Source organism: Hippopotamus amphibius, chromosome 10 (genome assembly GCF_030028045.1).
Source record: "Hippopotamus amphibius kiboko isolate mHipAmp2 chromosome 10, mHipAmp2.hap2, whole genome shotgun sequence".
Taxonomy (NCBI): domain Eukaryota; kingdom Metazoa; phylum Chordata; class Mammalia; order Artiodactyla; family Hippopotamidae; genus Hippopotamus; species Hippopotamus amphibius.
Window position 1 is genome coordinate 19,651,065 of NC_080195.1, and position 18,029 is coordinate 19,669,093.

The 18,029-nt window shown below is 35.4% G+C and overlaps 1 protein-coding gene across 1 annotated transcript in view; it reads left to right on the plus strand.

The window, feature by feature from the left end:
- SGCZ (sarcoglycan zeta) overlaps window positions 1-18,029 on the plus strand; it is a 988,084-nt gene that overhangs the window by 567,816 nt on the left and 402,239 nt on the right. The gene's annotated exons all lie outside the window — the stretch shown is intronic.

Consider the following 18,029-nt stretch of genomic DNA (forward strand, 5'->3'; position numbering starts at 1 on the left):
CTAATTGTTCTTGTGAAAGAGCTCATTCTTAAGATCACAACAGATTCTCTGTAATCAGATTTTGCTTATGTCCCAGCTTTACCTGTCACCTTTACTCTCCAACCACCCACACAGAGCTTCTTTCAAGTCCTCAAACATCTAAACCTTTTACTCACCTTTAGCTCTTTGTACATGCTGTTTCACATACTTAATATCAATCTTAATAATTCAAGTACTTAATATTTCAGTCCTCTCACTTGATTAATTCTTTCTCAGTCTTCAGGCCTAGTTTGAGCATCTTTCCTTCTGCAAGCCTTCATTGGCTAACCAAGTCTTTGTTGGGTGTCATTTATCAGCATTTAATTTATTTCTGAATTAGCAATTCTTTTTGGATTTAAGCATGGGCACTAGTTTCCTATTCTTACTAATGCCAGGAAAGGTTTGTGGGATTTTATTTTTTCAGTGTGTATCTGAGAGTCATTCATTCCTGTCAGGTTTCTCTTAATATCCATGGGGTATTTCAGTGAAATTGAAGACCTCAATGGTTTTACTCCTTCAAGGCATCTTTCTTTCACAGTCATTTCTTATATAAATTACCAGGTTCTGCTCAACTAAGTAAGGGCTCAATCTGACTTATAAAAAAGGCTTTCACTAACATCTTAAAAGATTTTTTTTCTGAGTATTTTCTGCAATAATTCATGAAATTTTAAGTTTTGTTTGTAAGTGGCCTAATATTGTAAATGTGTGACATTGAGTCTGGCTGGTTTAAAAAATATAAAACAAATAAACAGCGAAATGAAACCTATTTCCTTTTAGAGATTTGATTATCATTTTTTTCTCTTAAATAAACAATAAAGAACACTATTTTGCCTTCATCTCATAATTTAGTTTGGTACTGTAGACACAAATATATTCATTACAACTCATAAAAATATTGGTATGTCAACCTGACAGAAATCAGAGGTGGGGAATAAAAATTTATTCAAGGCTTTCACAAAACTTGCTGAAATGAAAAAAATCTCAGTAGAATAGCTGTTTTGATTTATCGAAAAAAAGTAAAAAGTCAAACTACATATCATCTTGACTTACTTAAATTGTGTCCTTTTTGTCAAAATTTCTGGAAAAATGTATTCAAATTATTTATGCTGATAGTCTTGGATCCCAACCAAAAGCAAAAGGACTGTTAGTATTCACTTCAGGACTGCCAAAATTGATCCTTGTATTTAAAAATTAAGAATTTTTTTTTGGTTTAATGGTAAAATAAGCAGAAAGGAAAGCAATTTCTCTATGAGGTTAAATGAATACTAATAAAACTAGATAGGTGAATTTAGCTTTCAGATTTAACTTTTAGCACCAGGATTTTTAAAAAAGATACAAAGTTGTATCTTTATGCAAGCTCTACTTTCCCTGGGGCTAAACTTATTGCTGAAGCCAAAAATCAAGGTAAAATAGAGTTAACCAGAAATTAGAAGTAAATGAGCAAGGCATGAGATTTGGAATGACTGCCCTAAGTAGATAAAAACAGCTGCGTATTGTGGGCAATACATTTTCCTACACCCATACAGATGTATCCAACACACTTCCTATAATCATTTGCCAACATTTTTTCTAGTTATGAAAATCAGAATAATGATGAATAATAAATGCTTTTTCTTAAGAATGTACTTATTTTGTTATAATAACTTTCATGCTTGATAAATCTTAAGCAATATTTCATTTTGTCAGAACATCTTGTGAGTTATTATGTCTATTTTAGGTGAGCGAAAACTGTAAAGCCTGGAAGGGTAGCAGGTAACTTGCCCAAGGTCACAGTGCTAATATAGAGACAGCCAGAATCAAAACTTAAGTGTGTCCCATTCCAAAAATTAATTTCTTACCCAATAGGCAATACTCTCTATATAGGAAAAAGGAGAGCAAGATAAATACAATAATGCCAGATGATAAATGCAGATAATAAATGTTAAAGGATGCATTTATTCATGAAATGTTAATGCAATTCGAGTCAACAAACATTCATTGTGCTGCAAATATTTTGTAAACATCATTGTTATGACAGTTACAAGAGAGGTGTGGCTATTTGACCACTTTTCACTCTTTTTTGGATCTAAATTCTTAAACAGAATTTATTTTTAAACAATGTTGTATATAATGAACTTATTTACATTTTAAGGCAAATGTAAGAAAAGTTTTCATAGAGTTTTCAACAGTTTTGCTTCCTATTGAATTACTATTTGCTTACATATTAGCCATTTTTATATAATTTAAAGGACTTTATTGATGTATTTTATTTACCTTTATTCATTCATCATATTTCTATTTCCTGTATGCAGAGTGTTATAAGTGCTATAAAACTTTTCTTTACAACCTACTCCAATATGACCTCATCCTGACATAGCTAACTACTTCTGCTATGTCCCTGTTTTCAAATATGTTCACATTCTAAGGGAGTTAGTACTTCAGCCAGTGAATTGAGGGAAAGAGGACAAATTCAATTCATAACAGCTGGGAACAAATATTAAATCTAAGTCCAGAGATATCTAAAGCTGGGGGAAAAGGAATGTATTTTAGGAACGTTGTGATTTTTAGGGAATGAGTAGAAGAGAGATAGCACAGAAGTAATACTCCTGAGTTAAATTAATCATTTGACATTTTGGAGACTCACATTTAGCCTTTTAGAATATAAGCCACTATTTTTCAAAAGTCGACTATAGCAATAGTATGTTACTGCCCCTTTTTTCTTGTAAATGGACTTTAGGTTTGGATGGGATTTTTCTGCCAAAATTCACTTCTTTAGGACCTTACCATATTTTTCTAAGTAGTCCAGAATGTTGTGAATTCTAGTTTGACCTTTCAAGGTGATGATAATTCTGCTGCTTTTAATGTCATCTTCAAATTTAATGAACCAACTTGGGATTCATCTATATCATTAATGTGGAGGCTGTATATTACAATCCCCAGAATTGAAACTCAGGGAACTATTCTAAGACTGTTTTCTTCAAGTAATGGTCAGTTGTTGACAGTTAAAGGATTCTCTGGGTATAAAGCCCCAGCTAGACTTGCCTCCACATGTAATCTGCCCATACCATGCTCAAAGGATGATAAAAATACTATGCAGTAGCACAAGAATAGCATCATATAGTCTTCAGGCTTGATCATGAGTTGCAGAAAAGCAGAGATTATCTGTTTTCTTTCTGAAAAGCCTATCCTCTGCACCAAGTGGCCATGCATCAGGAGAAGCTGCTCCAGTAAAATGTCACTAGATGATCCATGAAAAGAAAACAGTAATCAATTATAAAGATTTCAAAATATGCAACTTAATCAAGACATATTGTAGTATGTTAAAAAACATTTCAATTCTACTGAAAGAACAATAACTTATCTTTAAATTATGGAGCACTTAACAAAGTGAACAGAATTAAATAGCAGTGCATAAAAACTGCAACAACAGTATTATCAGTTTAAATGTCAGATAAGGTGGCAAAAGGGACAATTTGCATGCTTATTAAATGAGTATAAAACAAATTGTTTTAAACATTTAAAAAGTTGACAAATAGGTAGAAGACACAAGTACAAAGGAGGATGTGTCCCCTTTGTGGAACCTCATTTTTAGAAGAATTGATGTCAAAAATTTGATCATCGTGATACATTACTGCTTTCTTACAGTTCTTTTTCTTTTATCATAGACCTGCATATGAAGAACTGCTGGCTTTATTAATACGTGTTTTCTGTGAACACTATTATTTATCTTTAGTCAACTTCTCTGTTATTAACATTATTTGCAATCCACTGATTTTATTTTCTGTACTGCCAAATAATTTGCAACTAATTTGGCACAACAGATATTAGAATCCTAAAAAAGTCATTTCTTTTGGCATTAAAAACGTTTGTCATTGGGGAATTTCTAAGGCTTTCATCAAAGATGAACATTCAGTAGAGGTTTGTTTACTTCCTTTGTTAAATCTGATAGCATAAGCTATTTAAGAAAATATTTTTTTATCCATGTGCCTTCGTTGGCCCTTTCAGAAGTTAACTATGCATATATAAAGTTGTTCAAAAATTTGACGGCTCATAGAGGCACATAGTAATCTGCCATATAGTAAATATTTATTGAATATGTATTGGAAAAAAAAGAAAAGAGAAGTGTACTTTATGTGCTAGAAACTGTGCTAAGGATTTCTGTGTGAATTGGCTAGGGTGTATGCTAAGCTACAACCACAAAGAAACCCCAAAATGCAGTAGCAAATATCACATTTATTTTTTGCTCATAAAAAAGTCCAAAAGTTGTTGTCATGGGCTGTCCAGGGTGGGGAAACAGTTCTGTTCCCAAGACTGTTCGGAACTCAGGCTCTAGTCTTGTTGCACTGCCATTCTTAAGTCGTCAGCATGTTCCGCGTGGAATCTGGCTGTCAGCAACATGGCCACATCCCAGCCCCAGGGGAGAAGGCAAAGAGCAAAAGGCAGTCTGCTTCTTCATGGAAATGGGTTGAAAATCGTTAACATCACTTCAGTTCATAACCCTTTAGTCACATGAATGTGCAAAGGAGCTTGGGAAAAAAATGTAATCTCTAGCTGAGATTCTATAAAAAGGAAAAAGAGGAGCATATGTTTTGGGTAAAAGTTTGACATCTCTGTCTAAAGACACATGTGGTGATTTTTCCCTTTTATGGTCCTTATGAGGTATAATCATTGTTCCTATTGTCCTGGGAGAGACAGAGGTCAAAGAAATCTGTCACCTTTGCTGGTTATGTACTCAACAGTGGGATGGCTGTATGCTTCTTGGGATGTTTTTCCTCATGCAAAGAGATGTTCCTTTTAATTACAAAAATATTCAAATACTATTTATGTACGTTCTGTTTATTAATTATGTTTTGGTGCAAACTAATGTGGTATGAATGTTGCTCTCCAATAACCTAATTCATTTTTCAAGCTTGATTTGAATTTCTAATTTTTCTTTGCATTAATGTTATACTTTTTGTGGTGAGTTATTATGGTTATTTTGCCTTCTTGTGTCTGCACTATTTTAAATTAAAATAATAGTTTTTAAGACATTCCTAAATTCAAAGTGACTAAACTGAGTTCTAATAAGGAAGGCACATGGAGGTGGTTCTTGTTTGGTGTGTTCCCTGAGAGAATTCTGTCCTCTGAGGTATCAGAAAAGCACCACCTTTTCAGTGCAGGCATGATCTTTCCTCTCTGCTACTGGGGAGACCAAGTAGATGCATGGGGTTTGCCTGAACACAGGAGAAGGTTGGAGCATTACCTGCTTTTATTTTAGTAATCCAGTTAGATAACTAATGTAAAAAATGAAATGTCTTATTTTATTAACTAACTATATTTAGAATTTTAAAAATACTTGAAGTCAATAATAACATTAAGTGATTCCGGTGTATCACTGGCACCATTATTCTGGTTTCCCAATGTACATCTTTTACACTATTTTTGCATAACAGCGTTTCTTCCTTAGTGTCACCCTAGGAGCTTGCCAACTTTGAAAAGTCACTTAAATTATTTCCCCACTGGCTTTTAACCTTGAGTGACTAAGTATTTTATTTTTAAAAAAAGCAAGAAAAAAAGAAGAACCATAAACAACACACGTTCATGTGATGCCTGTTAGTGTTTCTAAATGTTTAAAATTCCTGTGGTCTAATTGATTGAACCTCTCTGTATTCTGATAGTGCTTTACCTATAGAATGAGATTTTGTGACGGAAAGAATAATGCACTTGGGCTTTTTCGAGCACTCTGCTGGATTATAGGACAAAGAAATAAATAAGAACACAGTCCTGCCCTCAAGAAACTCATAGGAGAGTCTCATGATGTTAAATCCAGTGGTCTAATTCTCAGTAGGCAAAAGCTGCATTTGATGGTGCTCACTGCCCTTCCTTGATACATTTTCTTTATTTTCTTGTCAGGACAACACATACTGTGAGTTTTTCTCCGAATTCACCAATTAATCCATTATAGTTACCTTTGCTAGTTTCTCTCCTCACAAACCTCTTCTCTTCAGAGGACTGAGTCCTCAGGCTTCTTCTCTTCTCTTTCTATACAGACTCCTTTGATGACCACATCTAATCTTAGAACTCTAAACACCACCTATGTGATGATTTATAGCTCAGGGTTTATATCTACAGACCATGTTGCTCTCCAGATTCATGTTGAGCTCCAGATTCATATATCCACATGGGAATCTAAAAGACTAACTGGATTTCTATTGTTTTCCACAATACACGGTCTAACCCAACCTTCTCCATCTCCATTTATTCATTATTCCATACCAAGGCCAAATCTTGGCATTATCCTTGACTCTTCTCTTTTCCTCATATTCCCCATTCAGTTGGTTAACACATCTTTTGGGTGTATCTTAAAAATGGCTATATCACAGTCTGTTCACTTCTTGTGACTTCTATGGCTGTTACCTTGGATGAACCTCTGTCATATTTTGCCTGAATTACTTCTTCAGCCTCTTAATGAGTCTGCCTAAATCAGATCATGTTTCCCTCTTTTTCAGAATCCTCCAATAGTTCTCCTTTTACTGAGTAAAAGATAGTCTTTTTAATGACTACAATTCACTGCATGAGCTGCTTGCCCTATTGCCACCCTTGTTACCCTTCTGTCTCCCCCTAATATTACCCATACCTGCTTCCACTATAGCCACCTTGCCCTTCTTGTTATCCTTTGAATACTCCAGGAGAATTTTAATTTAGGGCTTCTGCATTGGCTCTTCTCTCTGCTGGAATAATCTTCGTTCAATATCTGAGTGGGGTCTTCTCAATAAAGAGGACTATTTAAAATGCAATGGGACCTATTCAACCCATCTTTCAAATTGACACCCTACTCCTGCTCTATTTCTTTCCTCTGAAGAATTTACATAATACATCATATAATTTACTTTTTATTATATTTATTATCTGCCTTCCATAATAAGATATAGGCTTTGCAAGGGTAGATATTTTAATATGTTTTGTTGTTAAATTAGTCTAAGTACCCAGAATAGTTCCTGCCACATGGTAGCTACTCTGTAAATATTTGTTGAATATATGAAATGGCATGAAGTTAGAATTATTCCCATTTTATTGGGAAAATGCAAGCTCGAGGAGGTCTCTGGACTGCACATTTTTTACTTGTTAAAGAGAAGTTATATCTATTTTGTTTAGTTTCTAAGGTTTTCTGATGGCAAAGTAAGTCCAAGTTTTTGGAACTAACTTTTATATTTTGAAATTCTACATATAGGAAAAAGAATTACACAAACTTACTTTCTCATTTTTCTTTTTTTTTAATTTTTATTGGAGTATAGTTGATTTGCAATATTGTGTTAGTTTCTGCTGTACAGGAAAGTGAATCATTTATTCATATACATATATCAGCTCTTGTTTTAGATTCTTTCCCCATATAGGTCATTACAGAGTATTGAGTAGAGTCCCCTGTGCTGTACAGTAGGTCCTTATTAGTTATATATTTTACATATAGTAGTGTGTATATGTCAATCCCAATCTCCCAATTTATCCCTCCCCCATTACCCCCTGGTAACCATAAATTTATTTTCCACCTGTAACTCTATGTCTGTTTTGTGGATAAGTTCATCTGTACCCTTTTTTTAGATTCCACATGTAAGCAATATCAAATAATATTTGTCTTTCTCTGTCTGACTTCACTCTGTATGAGAATCTCTAGGTCCATCCATGTTGCTGCAAATGGCATTAATTCGTTCTTTTTTTTTTTTTATGACTGGGTAGTGTTTCATTGTACTCCATTGTATGAGGGTGAGTCAAAAATTATCCACACTCTGGCTATAGAATTTACAGAAGTTTTAATATAACCAGAGTATGGATAATTTTTGACTCACCCTCATATATATGTACCATATCTTCTTTATCCATTCGTCTGTTGATGGACATTTAGGTTGCTTCTATTTTAAACAGTGCTGCTGTGAACGTTGGGGTGCATGTATCTTTTCGATGGTTTTCTCCAGATATATACCCAAGAGTGGAGTTACTGGATCATATGGTAGCTCTGTTTTTAGTTTTTTAAGGAACCTCCATACTGTTCTCTGTAGTGGCTGTACCAATTTACATTCCCACCAACAGGGGAATGTTCCCTTTTCTCCACGCCCTGTCTAGCATTTATTGTTTGTAGATTTTTTGATGATGGCCACTCTGACTGGTGTGAGGTGATACCTCATTATAGTTTTGATTTGCATTTCTCTAATAATTAGTGATGAGCATCTTTTCATGTGCTTTTTGGCCATCTGTATGTTTTCTTTTTTAAAATGTCTGTTTAGACCTTCCCCCATTTTTTGATTGTATTGTTTGGTTTTTGGTTTTGGGTTTTTTTTTTTGTTTTTTTTTTTTTGATATTGAGCTGCATGAACAGTTTGTATTTTGGAGATTAACCCTTGTTAGTTGCTTCGTTTGCAAATATTTTCTCCCATTCTGAGGGTTGTTTTTTTTGTTTCATTTATGGTTTCCATTGCTGTGTGAAAGCTTTTAAGTTTAATTAGGTCTCATTTGTTTATTTTTGTTGTTATTTTCATTACTCTAGGAGGTGGATCAAAAAAATCTTGCTGTGATTTATGCCAAAGAGTGTTCTTCCTATATTTTCCTCTAAGAGTTTTATAGTATCAGGCCTTACATTTAGTTCTTTAATCCATTTTAAGTTTATTTTTGTGCATGGTGTTAGGGAGTATTCTAATTTCTTTCTTTTACATGTAGGTGTCCAGTTTTCCCAGCACCACTTATTGAAGAGACTGCCTTTTCTCCATTGCATATTCTTGCCTCCTTTGTCATAGATTAGGCGACCATAGGTGCATGAGTTTATCCCTGGACTTTTTATCCTGTTCCATTGATCTACTTTTCTGATTTTTGTGCCAGTACCATTTTTCAACATGAACTCACTTTTCCAATCTGGAAGAGATTTACAGTATTTTGTTTTCCCTTATATTCTTCTATATCTATATCTCCTTTCTTGCCTTATGACCATCTGCTTTCAACCTAGCTAAATACTACTTTTTCTTGAAGGCTCAGCAAAAGCCATTTCTCTAATTGGAAGTCTTCCCTGAATAACCTACTTCACCTTTATTTCTTTGCTTTCTAAACTTCAGGCACATTACAGTTAAGGCTATAAAGCTTAGAACCAAGCACCCCTGGGTTTTTGCCAAAATAAATTTCTGGAAACTGCATCATAAGGCTCATCATTTGAAAGCTTAAGATTCTAAAGATAGAATTCTCTGACCAAGAACTTAACTTATATAAATCAGAGCTATGACTCAGAGACATCATAAAAGTCCAGATAAAAGAGACATGATAATTTAGAACAGTAAAATGATGCTCCAATAATTATTAAATGGTGAAAAAATGTGTACATATTGATTTTCCCAAGGTCTATAATGTTCTTTATATGAGGGTGAGTAGAGTGTGGATAATTTTTGCCTCACCCTCGTAGTTGCAAATAACACATATAAATACAACTTTATTGTATTATAAACTTGGTGAAAACAGATGTGGTAAATATGAACACAACTGTTAAAGATGTACTTAATATGTCTTTTTATTTTCTTAGTATTCAGAAAGGCTTTGGGGAATTAAAAAAAATCTGTCAAGGGAAGTTTAAATTGATACCTTCTTTTCCTCACAATTTTCTATCAACCAAAATTACTCTATCTTTTTTAGAACTGTGCTCCAATTTGGAGTCCTTCCTATCCATAAATATCTAGATTGCTCTTTTCTTCTTACTAAAAGGCATGATAGTACATGAGATTCTATTGCAGGAGTGTGAAAAGTGGGAAAAAAAGAGAAATTTCTGTTTAAAATAGTTAAGAGATATTAAGGAAGAAGCTAGATGTAATTGTGCTGTGCCTCTCTTATTGAACTTGTAAGTTCTTGGGGACAAAGCTTAGGCCATTTCTTTGATTTAATTTATATTCCCTCCACCTACTTATCAGTGCTCCATGGCTCATATAGAATGAGGTATATGGTAGTTGTACTTATTACTTACTGGATGATTATATAATTACTTTTCATTGTTGGTATAAAAATAAAATATTTTGATATTCATTACTTAACAAAAGGGAGAGAATATTTAAAAAGATTCATTGCATTGCAACATCCCAATATTTCAATATCTACTCAATATTAATGCCAAAAACCTAAGAGCCAAAAACCTGAGAGCCAGAAACCAGTTTGGGGTGCTATTGTTGCAGGTCGGCTCCAGCTAAGACCCATGTCAGGAAAATCTGGAGTGGGACTCTGAGTGGAAGGAGGCGAGAGGCCTGTGTGTGGTGGCAGTGGAGATAAAGATAAGATGTCTGCAATGGTGTGGTGGGAACAAAGGTCACCAAGCTGAGAGAGTTAACAGATGGATATGGAATAATAAGGACAATGAGTAAAACCATGATCACCCAAGCCCTCACAAATAACTGTGGGAAGGGCTTGCAATGATCATCTCTGAAACAGAACAACTTCCCTTTTTGTCAATTATCTAGAATAACAGGATCTACTGGGGTCTCATTCACTAGAGACAAAAGATAGGGCTCAGTTTGTCACTCTTCTAAGACCACAGTAGTCCAAGAGCCCAGTCTTCACCCTGAAGGGAAAAGGTTACAATATTTTAATAAATGTTTGTGATGGACAGTGTGTAAATAAAGAGGATTATAGAGTGGAAGGATGAATATCTCCTTTCTTATTAAAAGTTATCCTACCTAGAGACATTCTAAAACTTATAAAGGTAAAGTTTATGCATTTTGAAACTTCAGATACCCTTTGAGTTTTACTATTGTTGGAGTTTTACAGTGTCCTTTATCAGTTCTTGCCAAAGTTCTAAATTAGGATATAGTTATATCTAGAGTAAATTAAGTTCTCCTGCAAAATAATCAACAGCTTTAAGTAATAGTCAGTTACACCTCACTGAGGTTATTGAAAGGCTGGACCACACTTTGACAGGAGGAATGTTTTACACACTTTTCATGGATCATGTAAGTTTTGCATTAGATGATTTCTGTGTCTTGGATAACACTACGTTTATATATATATCATTTTTCAATTTAAAAATAAATTCACTGTCCAAACCTACTTGATAAAATGTAATAATAGACTGATGAAGCATGCATATGGTAAGATTACTTTTTAGTGAAATAGAGCAGAGACAATGTCATCCCGTTATTTTTTATCTTTATTGCTATTGTGCTTCCATTTGCTTCCAGTTAGCAGTGTTTTTTGCACTACAGTCCTGATCCATTAGTGAGTCATGTAATCATTTTGATGGCTTGTAACTAGAAATTATTTCAAATAAAATAGAATGAAATATAATAGGTAGGAGAGAATAGAGTAGGATAGAGTGGAATGGAATTGGGTGGAACAGAAAGGAATGGAATGGAGTAGAATGGAGTAGACACTTGCAAAAGCAATAGCTTTAACTGTGTACTTACATATGTAAATATTCACAGAGTTCTGGTGTAAAATACATTTCTTACTCCAAGTTGTGAAAAAATATTTGAAACTTTAGTCTAGGTTGGAATAATTGTTTTACTTAAGAACCTTTCCCTAAAATCTGATGCTTAACATTTTCTGTTTGGAATAGATCCAGGTAGCAGAGTTTTTACTGTTCTTCAAAGGTGATGTTGAGATCATGTTAGAACCCATTATTTATGAAAGAAAAAAAAGAAGGTTTTCAGTGTATTCTTCTTACTATCGTCTTTATGCTGTTATTAGGAGAAAGTGCCCAAATATGAATACGAATGTAATTTTTCTCTTTTATTGTCATAGTGATATGTACTTTAAATGATATTATGTTAACTATAATTTTCATTATGTTAAATTCAATTATTATTTAATTTTCTGATAAGCATTCCTTATACACATGAAATGATAAAATGTTTGATTGGGTCCTGTGACAGTGTAGCGTTCAACAACAGTAGATACAATTAATATGGTTCATATTTCTTCACATATTTTACTGTTCATTTTTATTCTTTAATTAGATGCTGTAAATTTCAAATGTGTCCCAACTTTATATTTTCCTAACTCTCTTCTCTTGTAAAATACTTGTCTCTTTTTCTTTTATATCTACATACTGTCTTTCTACAGTAAAGTCTTTCTTTTCTTCAAGCATTTTCTAACTCTAACTACAAATCACCTGCAGTACCAACTGAAAAATGAAGTAGAATAAAAAATGTTTGAAGAGAGTTTGGAAGCTGAATCTCATTGAGTCAAGCTGCTACACACACACACACATACACACACACACACACACACAGAATTTCAGATATTCCCTAGTAATGAATATTGAAAGACAAAAAGTCACAAATATCTTTCTGAATAAATTGATATTACAGATAAATAGAAAAATGTAACCATGTTTCCTATTTAATTTCTACACAGACCTTTGTGCATGTTATAAATTTTAGTATACATGGTTGTTTTGTGTTTTGGCTCTGTTGGGTCTTCATTGCTGTGCATGGGCTTTCTCTAGTTGCGGCGAGCGAGGACTACTCTTGGTTGTAAGCACAGCCTTTTCAGTGCAGTGGCTTCTCTTGTGGACCATGGGCTCTAGGCACATGGCCACAGTAGTTGTGGCACACAGGCTCAGTAGTTGTGGCCGTGGGCTCTAGAGCACAGGCTCAGTAGTTGTGGTGCATGGGCTTAGTTGCTCCATGGCATGTGGGATCTTCCCAGACCAGGGATCGAACCCATGTCCCCTGCATTGGCAGAGGGATTCTTAACCACTGTGCCACTAGGAAAGTCCCTACATGTTTGTTTTTTTTTTAAGAACTTTTATTGACATGCAGTTAACATACAATAAACTGTACATATTTAGAGTGTACTATTTGGTATCCCAATCTCCCAATTCGTTCCCCATCAACCCTCCCCGCTTTCCCCACTTGGAGTCCATATGTTTGTTCTCTACATCTGTGTCTCTATTTCCGCCTTGCAACCGGTTGATTAGTAGAGTTTTTCTATAGTCCACATATATGTGTTAATATACGATATTTGTTTTTCTCTTTCTGACTCATGTCACTCTGTATGACAGTCTCTAGGTCCATCCATGTCTCTACAAATGTCCCAGTTTCATTGCTCTTTACAACTGAGTAATATTCCATTGTATATATGTACCACAACTTTTTTATTCATTCATCTGTTGATGGACATTTAGGTTGCTTCCATGCCCTGGCTATTGTAAATAGTGCTGCAATGAACATTGGAGTGCAAGTGTCTTTTTGAATTATGGTATTCTCAGGGTATATGCCCAGCAGTGGGATTGCTGGGTCATAAGGTAGTTCTGTTTTTAGTTTTGCAAGGAACCTCCATAGTGTTCTCCACAGTGGCTGTATCAATTTACATTCCCACCAACAGTGCAAGAGCATTCCCTTTTCTCCACACCCTCTCCAGCATTTACTGTTTGTAGATTTTCTGATGATGCCCATTCTAACCAGCGTGAGGTGATTTCTCATTGTAGTTTTGATTTGCATTTCTCTAATAATGAGTGATGTTGAGCAGCTCTTCATGTGCCTCTTGGCCATCCATTTGTTTTCTTTGGAGAAATGCCTATTTAGGTCTGCTGCCCATTTTTTGATTGGGTTGTTTGTTTTTTTGATATTGAGCTGGATGAACTGTTTATATATTTTGGAGATTAATCCTTTGTCTGTTAATTCATTTGCAAATATTTTCTCCCATTCTGAGGATTGTCTTTTCGTTGCTTATAGTTTCCTTTGCTGTGCAGAAGCTATGAAGTTTCATGAGGTCCCACTTGTTTAATTTTGTTTTTATTTCCATTATTCTAGGGGGTGAATCAAAAAAGATCTTGCTATTATTTACATGGAAGAGTGTTCTTCTTATGTTTTCCTCTAGGAGTTTTATAGTGACTGGCCTTACATTTAGGTCTTTTATCCATTAGGAGTTTATATTTGGTATGCTGTTAAGGTGTGTTCTAATTTCATTCTTTTACATGTAGCTGTCCAGTTTCCCCAGCACCACTTATTGAAGAGGCTGCCTTTTCTCCATTGTATATCTTTGCCTCTGCTGTCATACATTAGTTGGCCATAGTTTATCTCTGGGCTTTCTGTCCTGTTCCGTTGATCTATATTTCTGTTTTTTTGCCAATACCATACTGTCTTGATCACTGTAGCCTTGTAGTATAGCCTGAACTCAGGAAGCCTGATTCCACCAACTCCGTCTTTCCTTCTCAAGATTGCTTTGGCTATTTGGGGTCTTCTGCATTTCCATACAAATCGTAAAATCTTGTCCTAGTTCTGTGAAAAATGCGGTTGGTAAATTGATAGGGATTGCACTGAATCTGTAAATTGCTTTTGGTACTATACTCATTGTCACAATGTTGATTCTTCCAATCCAAGAACATGGTATGTCCCTCCATCTGTTTGTGTCGCCTTTGATTTCATTAGTGTCTTATAGTTTTCTGAGTACAGGTCTTTTACCTCCTTGGTTAGGTTTATTCCTAGGTATTTTATTCTTCGTGTTGCAATGGTGAATGGGATTGTTTCCTTAATTTCTCTTTCTGATCTTTCATTGTTAGTATATAGAAATGCAAGAGATTTCTGTGTGTTAATTTTGTATCCTGCAACTTTACTGAATTCATTGATTAGCTCAAGTAGTTTTCTGCTGGCATCTTGAGGATTTTCTATGTATAGTATCATGTCATCTGTGAGCAGTGACAGTTTTACTTGTTTTCCAATTTGCATTCCTGTTATTTCTTTTACTTCTCTGATTGCTGTGGCAAGGACTTCCAAAACTGTGTTGCATATTAGTGGCGAGAGTGGACATCCTTGTCTTGTTCCTAATGTTAGAGGGAACATTTTCCGTTTTTTCCCCACTGAGAATGATGTTTGCTGTGGGTTTGTCATATATGGCCTTTATTATGTTGAGGTAGGTTCCCTCTATGCCCACCTTCTGGAGAGTTTTTATCATAAATGGGTGTTGAATTTTGTCAAAAGCTTTTTCTGCATCTGTTGAGATGATTCTGTGGTTTTTATCCTTCAACTTGTTAATATGGTGTATCACATTGATTGATTTGCGTATATTGAAGAATCCCTGCATTCCAGGGATAAACCCCACTTGCTCATGGTGTATGATCCTTTTAATGTGTTGTTGGAGTCTGTTGGCTAGTATTTTCTGGAGGATTTCTGCATCTAAATTCATCAGTGATATGGGTCTGTGATTTTCTTGTTTGGTAGTATTTTTGCCTGGTTTTGGTATCAGGATGATGGTGGCCTCATAAAATGAGTTTAGGAGTGTTCCTTCCTCTGCAGGTTTTTGGAAGAGCTTGAGGAGGGTGGGTGTTAGCTCTTCTCTAAATGTTTGATAAAATTCACCTGCGAATCCATCTGGTCCTGGACTTTTGTTTGTTGGGAGATTTTTAATCACAGTTTCAGTTTCATTGTTTGTGATTGGTCTGTTCATATTTTCTATGTCTTCCTGATTCAGTCTTGGAAGGTTATACCTTTCTAAGAACCTGTCCATTTCATCCAGGTTGTCCATTTTATTGGCATATAGTTGCTTGTAGCAGTCTCTCTAGGTGCCTTTTATTTCTCTGGTGTCCACTGTAACTTTTCCTGTTTCATTTCTAATTTTATTGATTTGAGTCTCCTCCCTCTTTTTCTTGATGACTCTTGCTAGAGGTTTATGGATTTTATTTATCTTCTCAAAGAACCAGCCTTTAGTTTTATTGATTTTTGCTATTGTTTTCTTTGTATTTCATTTATTTCTGCTCTGATCTTTATGGTTTCTCTCTGTCTACTAACTTTGGGTTTTGTTTGCTCTTCATTCTCTAGTTTCTTTAGGTATAAGGGTAGATTGTTTCTTTGGGATTTTTCTTGTTTCTTGAGGTAGGATTGTATTGCTTTAAAATTCCCTTTTAGAACTGCCTTTGCAGCATCCCATAGGTTTTGGATGGTTGTGTTTTCATTGTCATTTGACTCTAGGTATTTCTGATTTCCTCTTTGATTTCTTCAGTGATCTCTTGGTTATTTAGTAGCATATTGTTTAGCCTCCATGTATTTGTGTTTTTTACAGTTTTTTTCCTGTAATTGATTTCTAATCTCATAGCATTGTGGTCAGAAAAGATGCTTGATACGATTTCAATTTTCTTGACTTTACCAACACTTGATTTATGACCCAAAATGTGATCTGTCCTGGAGAATGTCCCATGTGCACTTGAGAAGAATGTGTAATGTGCTATTTTTGGATGTAATGTCCTGTAGATATCTATTAAATCACGCTGATTTATTGTGTCATTTAAAGCTTTTGTTTCCTTATTAGTTTTCTGTGTGGATGATCTGTCCATTGGTGTAAGTGGAATGTTAAAGTCCCCCAGAATTATTGTGTTCCTATCGATTTCCTCTTTCATGGTTGTTAGCATTTGCCTTATGTATTGAGGTGCTCCTATATTGAGTGCATATATATTTATAATTGTTATCTCCTCTTCTTGAATTGATCCCTCAATCTTTATGTAATGTCCTTTCTTGTCTCTTGTAACATTTTTTATTTTAATGTCTGTTTTATCTGATATGAATATCTCTACTCCAGCTTTCTTTTGATTTTCATTTGCATGGAATATTTTTTTCCATCCCCTCACTTTCAGTCTGTGTGTGTCCTAGGTCTGAAGTGGGTCTCTTGTAGACAGCATATGTATGGGTCTTGATTTTGTATCCATTCAGCCAGTCTGTGTCTTCTGGTTGGTGCATTTAGTCCATTTACATTCAAGGTAGTTATTGATATGTATGTTCCTATTACCATTTTCTTAATTGTTTTGTTGTTGTTTTTGTAGGTCCTTTTCTTCTCTTATGTTTCCCACTTAGAGAAGTTCCTTTAGTATTTGTTGTAGGCCTGGTTTGGTGGTGCTGAATTCTCTTAGCTGTTGCTTGTCTGTAAAGCTTTGGATTTCTCTGTTGAATCTGAATGAGATCCTTGCTGGGTAGAGTATTCTTGGTTGTAGGTTCTTCCCTTTCATCACTTGAAATATATCATGCCACTCCCTTCTGGCTTGTAGAGTTTCTGCTGAGAAATCAGCTGTTACCCTTATGGGACGTCCCTTGTATATTATTTGTTGTTTTCCCCTTGTTTCCTTTAATAACTTTTCTCTGTCTTTCATTTTTGTCAATTTGACTACTATATGTCTTGGCGTGTTTCTCCTTGGGGTTATCCTGCCTGCGGCCCTCTGTGCTTCCTGGACTTGGATAGCTATTTCCTTTCCCATGTTAGGGAAGTTTTCAACTATAATCTCTTCCCATATTTTCTCAGGTCCTTTCTCTCTCTGTTCTCCTTCTGGAACCCATATAATGCAAATGTTGGTGCATTTAGCATTGTCCCAGAGATCTCTTAGGCTATCCTCAGTTCTTTTCACTCTTTTTTCTTTATTCTTTTCGCATCAGTGATGATCACCATTCTGTCTTCCAGGTCACTTATTCGCCCTTCTGCCTCAGTTAATCTGGTATTGGTTCCTTCCAGTTTATCTTTCACTTCAAGTATTGTGTTGCATATCTCTGTTTGTTTGCTCTTTAATTCTTCTCGGTCTTTGGTCAACTTTTTTGTAACTTTTTGATCTTTGCATCCAGTGTTTTTTCGAAGTCCTGGATCATCTTCACTATCATTATTCTGAATTCTTTTTCTTGAAGGGTGCCTATTTCCTCTTCATTTAGTTGTTTTTCTGGCGTTTTATCTTGTCCCTTCATCTGGTACAAAGTCTTTTGCCTTTTCATTTTCTCTTTCTGTGGCTGTGGTTTTCAGTTCCATGAGACGAAATACTGCTGATACTGCTTGATACTGCTGTCTGCCCTCTTGTGGAGGAAGCTATCTAGGAGGCTCATGGGTGCTTCCTGATGGGAAGGACTGATGGTGGGTTTTGTGGGGTGGGCAGATCTCAGTAAAAGTTTAATCTGTTTGTTTGCCGATGGGTGGGGCTGTGTATCCACCTTGTTGGATGTTTGGCTTGAGGCTACCCAGCACTGAAGCTTACAGGCTCTTTGGTGGGGCTAATGGCGGACTCTGGGTGGGCTCACCCCAATGAGCACTTCCCAGAACCCCTGCCACCAGTGCCCCTGTCTCCGCAG